General features: G+C 37.6%; 1 protein-coding gene across 13 annotated transcripts in view; it reads right to left on the bottom strand.

The window, feature by feature from the left end:
* Positions 1-12,012, bottom strand: part of CLCA2 (chloride channel accessory 2) — a 64,710-nt gene that overhangs the window by 49,837 nt on the left and 2,861 nt on the right. Inside the window, exon 3 of one of the 13 annotated variants that reach the window (XM_042952472.1) lies at positions 10,677-10,765. The exons of the other annotated variants lie outside the window; for them this stretch is intronic. The gene's annotated coding sequence lies outside the window, so the exon portion shown is untranslated. The remainder of the gene's footprint in view (positions 1-10,676; positions 10,766-12,012) is intronic. 13 annotated transcript variants of the gene reach the window in all.

Genomic DNA, 12,012 nt, shown 5'->3' with positions numbered 1-12,012 from the left:
GTCTGCTCTGCTTTATCCATCCTCGCTGTCATGGCATCCACTTGAAACTGCATCTTGGTTATAGCATTTTTTTTTAATTTTTTTTAACGTTTATTTATTTTTGAGACAGAGAGAGACAGAGTATGAACAGGGGAGGGGCAGAGAGAGAGGGAGACACAGAATCTGAAACAGGCTCCAGGCTCTGAGCTGTCAGCACAGAGCCTGATGCGGGCTCGAACTCACAGACTGTGAGATCATGACCTGAGCCTAAGTCGGCCGCTTAACCGACTGAGCCATCCAGGCGCCCCGGTTATAGCATTTTTAATTTTGTCCTGGCTAGATTTTTACTTTTATCTCCACAGAAGAGGATTCTGTGCTTTTTTCAACCCCAGCTAGTATTCTTAATATTATGGCTCTACATTCTAGTTCAGACATCTTGCTTGTATCTGTATTGATTAAGCCCCTGGCTGTCTTTTCTTCCTGTTCTTTCTTTTGGGGTGAATTGCTTCAGTTTGTCATTTTGGAGGAAAAAAATTAAAATTAAAAAATTAAAAACAAAACAAAAACTCAAATAAAGGAAGCTAGATTCTAGGCGTGTTTTGGTCTGCTCGTTGCAAGAAGCTTGATAGGATAGAGAAAAAAGGGAAAGAAAAGAAAAAAGGTAAGAAAATGTTAAAAAAATTTAAAAATTATAAAATAAAATAGAATAAAATGAAATAAAGAAAATTAAATAGAATAAAAAATAAAACATTAAAAATAAAGTAAAAAATTAATAAAAATAAAATTAAAATTAAAAAACAAAAATAAAATTTTCTTTCTGTATCCAAGAAAGGAAAAAAAAAACCAACTTAAACAAAAGCAGAAACAAAAAAACAAACCAAAAAAACCCCAGACTAATAAATGAACCAGCAAACCAAATAAAAACCAAATGAAGTTACATCATTTCCCCTAGAACTGAGACTATGGAGCCCTCTATAGTCCATACACTAAGCAGGTGGAGGGACTTGTGCTGGTCTTGCGGAATGTGCTTGGAGGGCACAGTTGAGTAGGGCTTGGTGTAATGGCTCCGTTCTCCACTATGGGGCGCTGCTTAGCTTAGTGGGGTGAATCAAGGTGGCACATATGCGCATGCGTGGGAGAGGTGGAAATGGCTTCACTTAGGTCCCTAGTCTCTGGCACAGGAGCTTCTGCTCTCACCGACCCACTATCAAGCACCTCTCCTTTGTTTCAGCCCTCTGTCCACCCCTGGCCTCTGCCCTGTTCATGTCTAAGCCGTCCCACCTACCAGGCAGCACCTCCCTCCAGAGTTTTATTTCAGATGGGGTTATGTTTCAAAATCTTGCATTTCAGGGACCCCTGTGGCTTGGTCCAGCCTCGAGTCTCTGGGGGAGGGTCTCGCTGAGCAATGTCTGGGTGCTGGCTTGCCCCAGAAAACGCTTGCGCAATCGCACAGTGGCAGAGGGTCAGAGATTATGGCAAATCACAACATAGCCAGTGCCAGGTTTCACTGCACTCTGCTGTCTTTGTCCCAATACCAGCAAACGTGGCTGCTCTCCAGGTCCACTGTGACCTTTGCCTGTGGGGAGGCCGTATGGCCTCTACCAAACTCTCTCTAAGCAGGGGAACCACTTCTCTCCGTGTGGCACACGGACCCTGCTGCCTGCTCTGGGGATTCATCCTACTTCCTCACCAGAGCACCACCAGGCACTGAGCTCCAGAACTTCAGATTCTGCACTCCACTGTTTATTGAATCCTGGTAGTATTGAAACCCTCTCCTTTCTTCCCGTCAGTGGTTTTGGGGAACAGATTTCTTATTCAGTCCCCTGCGTGTTTTCACTCCAGCTACTTTTAGGGGAGTGTTTTTCTTGCATTCTCCCGATGTGTTGCATTCTTCCCCTTTCTCTGTCCTCCATCCACAAAAACAGCTCCCTACCCTCTGTGGCTTTTCTCTCCCCCAGTTCATCTCTCCACAGCACGTAACTGCCTAAATGCCGAGCTCTGTAGCTCAAATTATGCAGATTATTGTGTTTATCCTCAGATCAGTTTTCTAGGTGTGCAAAATGGTTTGGTGCTGACTGTGTTTCACAGACAAGACAAGCTCAGGGTCTCCAGGCTGCTCTGCCATCTTACCTCCCTCTCCCCGAGGGTATTTTAAAAGCAATGGTTGGGGGCGCCTGGGTGGCTCAGTCGGTTGAGCGCCGACTTCGGCTCAGGTCATAATCTCGCGGTCCGTGACTTCGAGCCCCGCGTCGGGCCCCTGTGCTGACAGCTCAGAGCCCGGAGCCTGTTTCAGATTCTGTGTCTCCCTCTCTCTGACCCTCCCCATTCATGCTCTGTCTCTCTCTGTCTCAAAAAATAAATAAACGTTAAAAAAAAAAAAAAAAAGCAATGGTTGTGAGCAAGTGACAGATTTTTAAAAGAAACTTTTTGGGAAGCATTTTGTATTTTTCAATGAAGAATAAAGGAGTGAATTTTTTAGTGTCATAATTTATCCTAAATGTCATTATATCATATACATGTTTTATCTCCACTTGGATGAGTTATAATATAGATAATAGGAATGAGTCATACTTTGTAAATTACTTACTAAGCAGGGGATAAAGCAAAATAGTAAAATAGTAAAATTCCAGAGTCTAAGAATATGTTAAAAATGTCTGCCACTTCTGTTTTCAATTACATAAATTTTTATTGGCATTCACCTTTAATCCTGTTTGCAATGATCATGTGGAAACAGCAATTAAATGGTTAAGAGTTTGGCTTTGACATTAGACTAACTGGATTGAAATTCCAGCTCTGGCTTTTACTGACTGTGTGGCCTTAGGTAAGTTATTCAATATTGCCATGCCTCACTTTCCACATTTGTAAAATTGTTGTAAAATTTAAATAGTACATGGAGTGGGGCGCCTGAGTGGCTCAGTCAATTAAGCCTCTGATTTCAGCTCAGGTTATGATCTTGCAGTTCACGAGTTTGAGCCCCATGTCAGGCTCTGTGCTGACAGCTGAGAGTCTGCAGCCTGCTTCAGATATTGTATCTCCCTCTCTCTCTGCCCCTACCCCACTCGTGCTCTGTTTCTCTCTCTCTCAAAAATAAATAAACATTAAAAAAAAGAGTACATGTAGTGATTAAAACTGTATTTAGGTCACAATAAAAGTTTAATAAATATTAATACAGGGGCACCTGGTTGGCTCACTTGGTTAAGCCTCTACTCTTGATTTTGGCTTAGGTCGTGATCTTATGGTTCATGGGATCGAGCCCTGAATGGGGCTCTGTGCTGATAGTGCAGAGCCTGCTTAGGATTCTCTCTCTCTCTCTCTCTCTCACTCTCTCTCTCTCCCTCTCTCTCTCTGCCTCTTCTCTGCTCTCTCTCTTGCTCTCTCTCTCTCAAAACAGATAAACTTAAGAAAATAAATATTAAACTATATTAATTTATGGCCTTTCTCTGGTGTGTGTGGCACCTTTATGGGCACTATTAGTTGCCTGGACAATAGCTTGCCTCCTTCACTTTCTTGCTGGCAGAAGCTGTCTTCCAAGATGGAGGTCAAAAATGTCTGAGGCTCATTTTTCCAAGCCTCCCTCATATTGGGGCACAACTCTGTGACCCGACTCAAGCCGGTGATCTAAGGATTAGTCTGCTAGCAGGAGGGAGGTGGAGGAGAAGGAGATGGTGATGTTGAGATCATTTATAGATAATATTTTCTTCCCTGAAATAAATGAAAAATGTCTAGGAAAATCCCACCTTTCTTTCCAAAGAAGGCACTTAGCTGAGGGAGACTCTGTGGCCCTTAGGTAGAAGGTGAAGAGGGCAACCAAAAAGTAAAGGGTAGTAGAGCGGAAAGGTTTTAGAAAGAGCCTGTGTCTCTGATGACACTGGTGACAGCTGTGCCAATCTGGAGAGTGCCTAACTCCAGACATCTTATTGTGTGAGGTAACAAACGCTCCGGTTCTTTAAGCCAACATTAGTCAGGTATTCTGTTACTTCCAACCCAAACTGTTACAACTGATAAAGGCACTTAAAAAAATAGCATTGATATTTCTAAAAAGTGCCAATCAGTGTTTGGAAACATGTATATAAGTGGTTTAATATGTGGACTATATGATATTTTGATAAAAAATTAATATTACTTTCATCTTCTAGGTAGAATTTTGACCAAGCAATTTTCTCTTCCATACAAAAGGATCACGCTGAACTTCAATAAACTAGGGGGAAAAGACCTACTGACAAAAGCCCATCCAAAGTAAACGGGTCTAAAAGAAAACGATTTTTTTTTTTTTCAACGTTTTTTATTTATTTTTGGGACAGAGAGAGAGACAGAGCATGAACGGGGGAGGGGCAGAGAGAGAGGGAGACACAGAATCGGAAACAGGCTCCAGGCTCCGAGCCATCAGCCCAGAGCCTGACGCGGGGCCGGAACTCACGGACCGCGAGATCGCGACCTGGCTGAAGCCGGACGCTTAACCGACTGCGCCACCCAGGCGCCCCTAAAAGAAAACGATTTTTAAAAAAGCAAACAACAGGACTAATCCTTCAGCTTTCTTAAGTTTTTCTTAAAATGTATACTAGACCAAATGTGCTAACTATGCCAATTTCATATCATATCCCTGCATTATTAATCTTCTGTTTCCAAAGGACCACATTTTATTTCCTTATGAATGTTTTTCTTCATATTTGACACCTAGGAGTTCATCATTTTCAGAGTGTTGTTTATTTTTTTGTTTTTGTTTTCCTGTTTTATTGTTGAAGTATAACTCACATACAATATTATGTCAGTTTCAGGTGTACAACATATTTATTTGACAGTTCTATAAGTTACTCAACGTTCCTAAGTGTTGTAACGGTCACCATACATTATTATAATATTATTGACTATATTCCCTATGCTGTACTTTTAATCCCTGTGGCTTATTTATTTTATAACTGAAAATTTGAACCATTTTATCCCCTTTACCTATTTCACTGATCCCCCACCCACTACCTCTCAGGCAACCACAAGTTTATTCTGTTTTGCCTTTGTTTATTTGTTTTGTTTTTTTAGATTTTGCACATAAGTGAAATCATATGGTATTTGTCTTTCTCTGACTTATTTCATTAAGATAATACTCTCTAAGTCCATCCATATTGTCACCAATGGCAAGATTTCATTATTTTTATGGCTGTATGATATTCCATTTTGTGTGTGTCTGTGTGTGTGTGTGTGTGTGTGTGTGTGTGTGTGTGTCCTTCTTTGTACCTTCATCTATTGATGAACATTTGGGCTGCTTCCATATCTTGGCAATTGCAAAGAATGCTACAATAAATATAGGCATGCATGTTTCTTTTTGAATTAGTGTTTTCATTTTCTCTGGGTAAATGCCCAGTAGTAGAATTACTGGATAATATGGTGTTTCCATTTTTAATTTTTTGAGAAACTTCCGTAATGTTTTACACAGTGGTTGCACCAATTTACATTTCCACCAAAAGTGTATGAGGGCTCTCTTTTTTCCACATCCTTTCCAACACTTGTTATTTCTTGTCTTTTGATATTAGACATTCTGACTAGTGTGAGGTGATACCTCATCATGGTTTTGATTTGCATTTCCCTGATGATTAGTGGTGTTGAACATTTCTTCATGTGTCTATTGGCCATCCATATGTCTTCTTTAAAAATATGTCTAGTCCGTTATTTTGCCCATTTTAAAATCAGATTGTTTGGTTTTTGGTGTCAAGTTATACATTATTTGAATTTTTTGAATATTTTGAATACTAACCCCTTATTGGCTATATCGTTTACAAATATCTTTTCTCATTCACTAGGGTGCATTTTTCTGTTATTGATGCTCTCCTTTGCTATGCAATTATGTGTGTTCTTTAAATAGTTAACTAATTCTTAAATAAACTTTTAGTTATATTCATAGATTTTCAAACAATACAAGAATAATAAAATAGTGTCTCTACTCTCTATGACCACATAACATCTTTATGCCATGAGAACTAAATTGCTTAGATTTATTCTTAAAGCTTTTAAAACCTAATCAGAGCCAAATAATAATATATTTTAAGAAGGAAATTTCGCACTCATGCATCATTTTCCCTTAGTCAGCCAAAGAAATGATAATGTCTGTAGGATAGAATACTGAGCTTACAATATAAGGATAAGCAATGTTATTTTCTGTATGATATTAAAACAAGTTATTTTGATTTAAAAATTGTCTATATGATATATTAAATGTTCCATACATGAAATAGTTATAGTGATAGTAAATATTGAACATATGCTACAACTTGGGCTGAATTTGAAAGTCCTTATTTAACTAGTCAAACATCCTGGATTTTTGCAAATTATGGTAATTACAGGAATCATTTATAGTTGAGAAGGAAAAGTAGATTCACTTATGCTACTACAGTTTTTTTAAAAAGACTCATGTCTGAGGCCTCAAACTCTGTGGAAAATATCTGGATGAAAAGAGATAATCAGATCTAGCAGTCTCACTCCTTGGTATTTACCTAAAGGAATTGAAAACATATGTTTACATTAAAACCTCTATGTGGATGTTTATAGCAGCTTTATTCATAATTGCCAAAACTTGGAAGCAACTGGGATGTTCTTCAGTAGGTAAATGAAAAAATAAACTATGGTGCATCCAGGCAATGGAATGAGATGTCAAACCATGAAAAACATGGAGAAAATTTAAATGCATATTACAAACTAAAAGAAACCTATATGAAAAGGACACATACTGTATGATTTCAATTATAGGACATGCTGGAAAAGGCAAAACTATGGAGACAGTAAGATCAGTGGTTGCTAAGGATTTGCAGGAAGGGAGAGATGAAAAGGCAGAGCACAGGAAATTTTTAGGGCAGTGAGAATACTCTTATGATACTGTAATTATGCATTATAATGTCATTATGCATTTGTCCAAACTCATAGAATATTCAACACCAAGAATGAATCCTAATGTAAACTATATACTCTGGGTGATAATGATGTGTCAATTTAGCTTCATCAATTGTAAAAAATTTTCCATCTGGTGAGAGATGTTGATAATGGAGGAGGTTATGTATGTGTGTGGACAGGTAATATATATATCATATCTTTGAGTGTTCCTTTCAATTTAGCTATGAACCTAAAACTTCTTTTTAAAAAAATGTCTTAAAAAAAGAGAGATAGAATTCTTGGTTTTATATCATGTGCTTTACACCTTAAAACAACCATTGTTTACTAATATCTACCACCTATAGGACACCTATGATTTAATGAGACAGGGCTATGTGCTCTACAAATATGACCTCAATCATCACAACAATCCTATCAGGGAGAACTATTCTTTTTTTTTTTTTTTTTTTTTTTAAGAAAAACACAGCTTAGAGAAGTAAAGTAACTTGCCCAAGACTTGTAGCTAGAAAACATTAATACAGGTTGGTTTGTTTTCAAAGCCCTTGCTGTAGCCACTGTTAATATAACAACTCATATCAACCTCACCCCACATTTATGTCCAGCCCAAACTACAATGGCTTAGTTAGTGCAGAACTGGAGTAGTTGCCTGTCTCAGTGGTTTCTGGTAAGGACCTCTTTCAACAACAGGTAATATGTTGCCCACTCCTATAGACTAAATGTTTATATTCTCCCCAAATTTGTATCCCCATTGTGATGATATTTGAAGGTGGGGCCTCTGAGAGGTAATTAAGGTCATGAAGGTGGAGCTTTTCTCTTGGGAGTAGTGCCCTTACAAGAAGAGACGTGAGAGCACTCTTTTTCTCTCTTTCTCTCTCTCGCTTTCTCCCTCCCTCTCTCATATGTGAGCATACAGCAAAAAGGTATCCATTTGAAAACCAGGAGGAGGTCACCAGGAATTGAATTGGCTGGCATCTTGATCTTGGACTTCTCTGACTCCACAACCATGAGCAATAGCCTTCTGTTGTTTAAGCCACCCAGTTAGTAGTTCTTTCGTCATAGCTGCCTGAACTAAGACACCCACTTTCTCTTTAGTAAAAGTGATGCCTTTTGTTCCCCAAGACTTTGCTCAGTCCTTGTTTAACTTACCCTGTGGACAACCTACCTTACGGTAAATGAAGTCAACCTAATTGTAAAACTTAAATAAAACCACAGTAGTCAAGAGAATATGATGTTGGCATATGTTTTGATTATCCATTACTGGATGGATAGGATGGAAGGTCCAGAAGTAGACCCACACATGAATGGTCTAATCATTTTCAGGAAAAGCAATAAGTTAATTCAATGTGGAAGAGAAAGGCTTTCAAATAAATCATGGTAGAACTACTGGATATCTATATAAAATCAAGTAAACCTTGACACCTGCTTCATTCCTTATAAGAAAGTGATGCAGAATGGATCATACATTTAAATATAAAAGCTTAGAATCATAAAAGGTCTAGAAAAAATATAATATATTCACAAATATAGAGTTGTAAAGCACAAAAATATAAAAGGAAAAATGTTGATATATTAGATTGTATCAAAATTGAAAATTTTTGCTCACTAAAAGGTATCATTAATAAAATGAATAGTCAGGGTACAAAGTGGGAGAAAATATTATCATATATATTTCACGAAAGATTTGTTTCAGAAAACATAAAGAACACCTACAAATCAATAATAAAAGGACAGCCCAATAAAAAATTGGGGAAAATAACACTTCATAAAACATATACATATGGTTCATAACTATTAAAATGGTGCTCAACATCATTAGTTATCAGGGAAATGCAAATAATGTATAATGAATGTCACTTCACACCTACTAGAACAGCTAAAATTAACCAGAAAAAGTGGCTATAATAAATGTTGGCAAGGATTAAAGCATTTGAACCCCTCATACACTGCTGGTACAATGATTTTTGAGATAGATATAGCATTTTTTTGTAAAGTTTTTTGTAAAGTTACATGTGTATGTAAAGTTACATGTGTAAAGGTACATGACCCAGCAATTCTACTGGCTGGGTAGATAAGAAAATGTAGATAAGATAAGAAAATCTATCTACTGTAGATAAGAAAATGAAAGTGTATATTCATAAACTACCTTTCATAAGAATATCTATAGCAGCCTTAATCATGATAATCCCAAACTGCAAATAACTAAATACCTGTCAACAGAGTTGATAAACAAATTGTGATATATTCAGATAACTGAATACTACTACTTCGTAATAAAAAAGAACAAACTACCAAAATAGGCAACAACATAAATGAATCTAAAAAAACATATATATTGAGTGAAAGGAGGCAGATGCAAAGGAATATGTATTGTATGATTGCATGTATATGAAAATCAAGAATGAGCAAATTAACATCTAATGGCAGAAGTTAGAAAGTGGTTGTCTTAGAGTATGCATGTGTGATGGGGGTGAAGGTAGTTTTGGTTAATGGACTGGAAAGAAATGCAAATAAACTTACTGGGTTCATGTAAATGTTCTAGATTTTGTTTTAGGTAGTGGCTTCATGGGTGTGTATAATTGTCAAAACTCATATTCTGAACACTTAATCTGCACACTTTATTGAATTTAAATTATACATGAATTTAAAAGTGGCCTGTAGGCTTCGGGAATTAAGTAGCTACTGATGGAAGTCTTTCATGGGAATGGCAGAAATGAAGAATACAAAGATTGAGGGGTGGTTTTGCTGTTTATAATGCACTAAGATGCTTAAAAATGTTAGAAGCTCAGAGGTCCAGAGAGCTTCTATGATTTCCTTAGAAATATATCTCTATGGGTTGCTAGAATGACACATCCGAATCAATTATTAATGCTGTCAAAGACTGAACTCCAAGGTAAGTTGAATAAACAGACTCACTAGGTCTTTTAGGTAAAAAATTAAGACACTGATTGAGAAGTTGGATCTTGAGAATTGTAATAACCCGTTAGAGTGTACTTAGATAATTCTATCACCTTGATAGACCCTAAAGAGCTCTTTGCTGTCTGAAGAAGTCTTCCTTCTCTATCTTATAAAGCTGGTCTTGTCTTCTTTGAAAATTCAGAAATTACTTCATCTGAGGAATTAACCTTGTGAAGAGTACCTGATTCTCCCCATAATTCACTGCTATCACTTCTTTACATCTCTAGACCAGTACCATCTAGTAAAAATACAATGTGAGCCATATACATAATTTTTAATTTTTTAGTAGCAAACTTAAAAGCTGTAAAAAAGAACAAAATTTAAATTTTAATAATATATCTTATTTAACTCAACATACCCAAAATATTATCATTTCAACAAATGATTATTATAAAAATGAAGATATTTTATTCTTTTTTCATATGCAAAATCATGTTTTGCACTTACAACATGTCTCAAGACTACTCACATTTTAAATGTTCAGTAGCCATAAGTTGCTAGTGGCCTCTATGTGGGGGCAGGATTGATTAATGTTAGCACTGTTAACATTTGGACTGAATAAGTTTTTGTTGTAGGGGCTGTTCTGTGCATTGTAGAATGTTTAGCAGCATCCCTGACCTCTACCTACTAGATGCCAGTATTATTAGATCCATAGATCTACAGAGTTAGATCTCAATATATTCCAGGGCACAAGTAAAAAGTCTGACCTGGGAGAAGTCTTTCATACAAAAAAAATGTGCAAGATTTTGCTTATTTATATTGGCAGAAACCTATGGAATATGATAATGAATCTCAAGAGTGTTAGACTAGTGATGAAGGAATTTAATTTTCGAAGAGATCGAAATTATCAGTATGGATATACTTACCAAAGACCATGGATTCACCATGCTTGCCTAAGCATCTGGGAGTGGTTAAAGGTTTGCTTGGTTGGTTGAAACGTGGGTCCAATGGTGGCCTGCATTAAATCCAGTTGAGATGCTAGAAATCTCATGATATATTTTAGAAGATTGAGTTAGAAGACTTAAGGAGATAGAATGATTGGAATGGATTTATCATGTGTGACCCAGTCACCTATTGCCAATTGTGTCCTAAAAAGGCCTGGAGGACCTTCTCTTCACTAATGCATTGAGAAAATATTGTAAGGGAGAGAAAATATTGCTGTCCTCTGAGCCCAGGGATGAAGTTAGGACACGCTGCAATTAAATAGGATCCCTAATTCCCTAAGGGAAATAATAGGCTCTCAAAGTGGCAGACGCCAAGTGAGAGCACTTAACCATCAGGGATGAGATAGCTATGGTTACCATTATAGGAAGCAGGGCCAGAACAGTAACCATAGTTGTTAGACTAGGAGGGATCTTTAGCAGTGGGTGATTGATTATGGTGTCCCTATACTTGAAATGAAAAATTGCTAGATCTGATGAAAAGAGACCTGAACTTCATATTTACAACATCTTGGCATTGCTTCTTCATTCATAGCTATTATAATCAGAAGGCCAATTAGTAGGCCCTCGAATGGCCCTTTTCTACCGAGAAAGTAAACCAAAATCCATACCATATTTCTAGGGGAATTCTAGTGATTATTGCCACCATCAAAGACTTTAAAGATGCTTGAGTGGTGATTCTCACCACATTCCCATTTAACCTTCTATTCAGTCTGGGTAGAAGATGAATGGGTCATCTAAAATGTGGATCCATATGCAGTCTTTTTATCAGGTGACTAACCACAACTTCTTTTTTATTTTTTAATTTTTTTAATGTTTATTTTTTTAAATTCTTTTTCTAATGTTTATTTTTGAGAGAGAGAGAGAGAGAGAAGCAGAGAGAGAGGGAGACACAGAGTCTGAAGCAGGCTCCAGGTTTGGAGCTGTCAGCACAGAGCTGGTCGCAGGGCTCGAACCCACAAACTGTAAGATCATGACCTGAACTGAAGTTGGATGCTTAACTGACTGAGCCACCCAGATGCCCCAATATTTATTTGTAAGAGAGAGAGAGAGAGAGAGAGAGCGCACGCAGGGGAGGGGCAGAGAGAGAAAGTGAGACACAGAATCTGAAGCAGGCTCCAGGCTCTGAGCTGTCAGCACAGAGCTTGACCCGGGCCTTGAACTCATGAACCATGAGATCATCACCTAAGCCAAATTGGACGCTTAACTGACTGAGCCACCTAGGTGCCCGGAATAAACACAATTTTTAACACCTAGCATG

This window comes from Panthera leo, chromosome C1 (assembly GCF_018350215.1).
Source record: "Panthera leo isolate Ple1 chromosome C1, P.leo_Ple1_pat1.1, whole genome shotgun sequence".
NCBI lineage: Eukaryota > Metazoa > Chordata > Mammalia > Carnivora > Felidae > Panthera > Panthera leo.
Note: the sequence above shows the minus strand (reverse complement) of the source record. Positions and strands in the feature narration are given on the sequence as shown.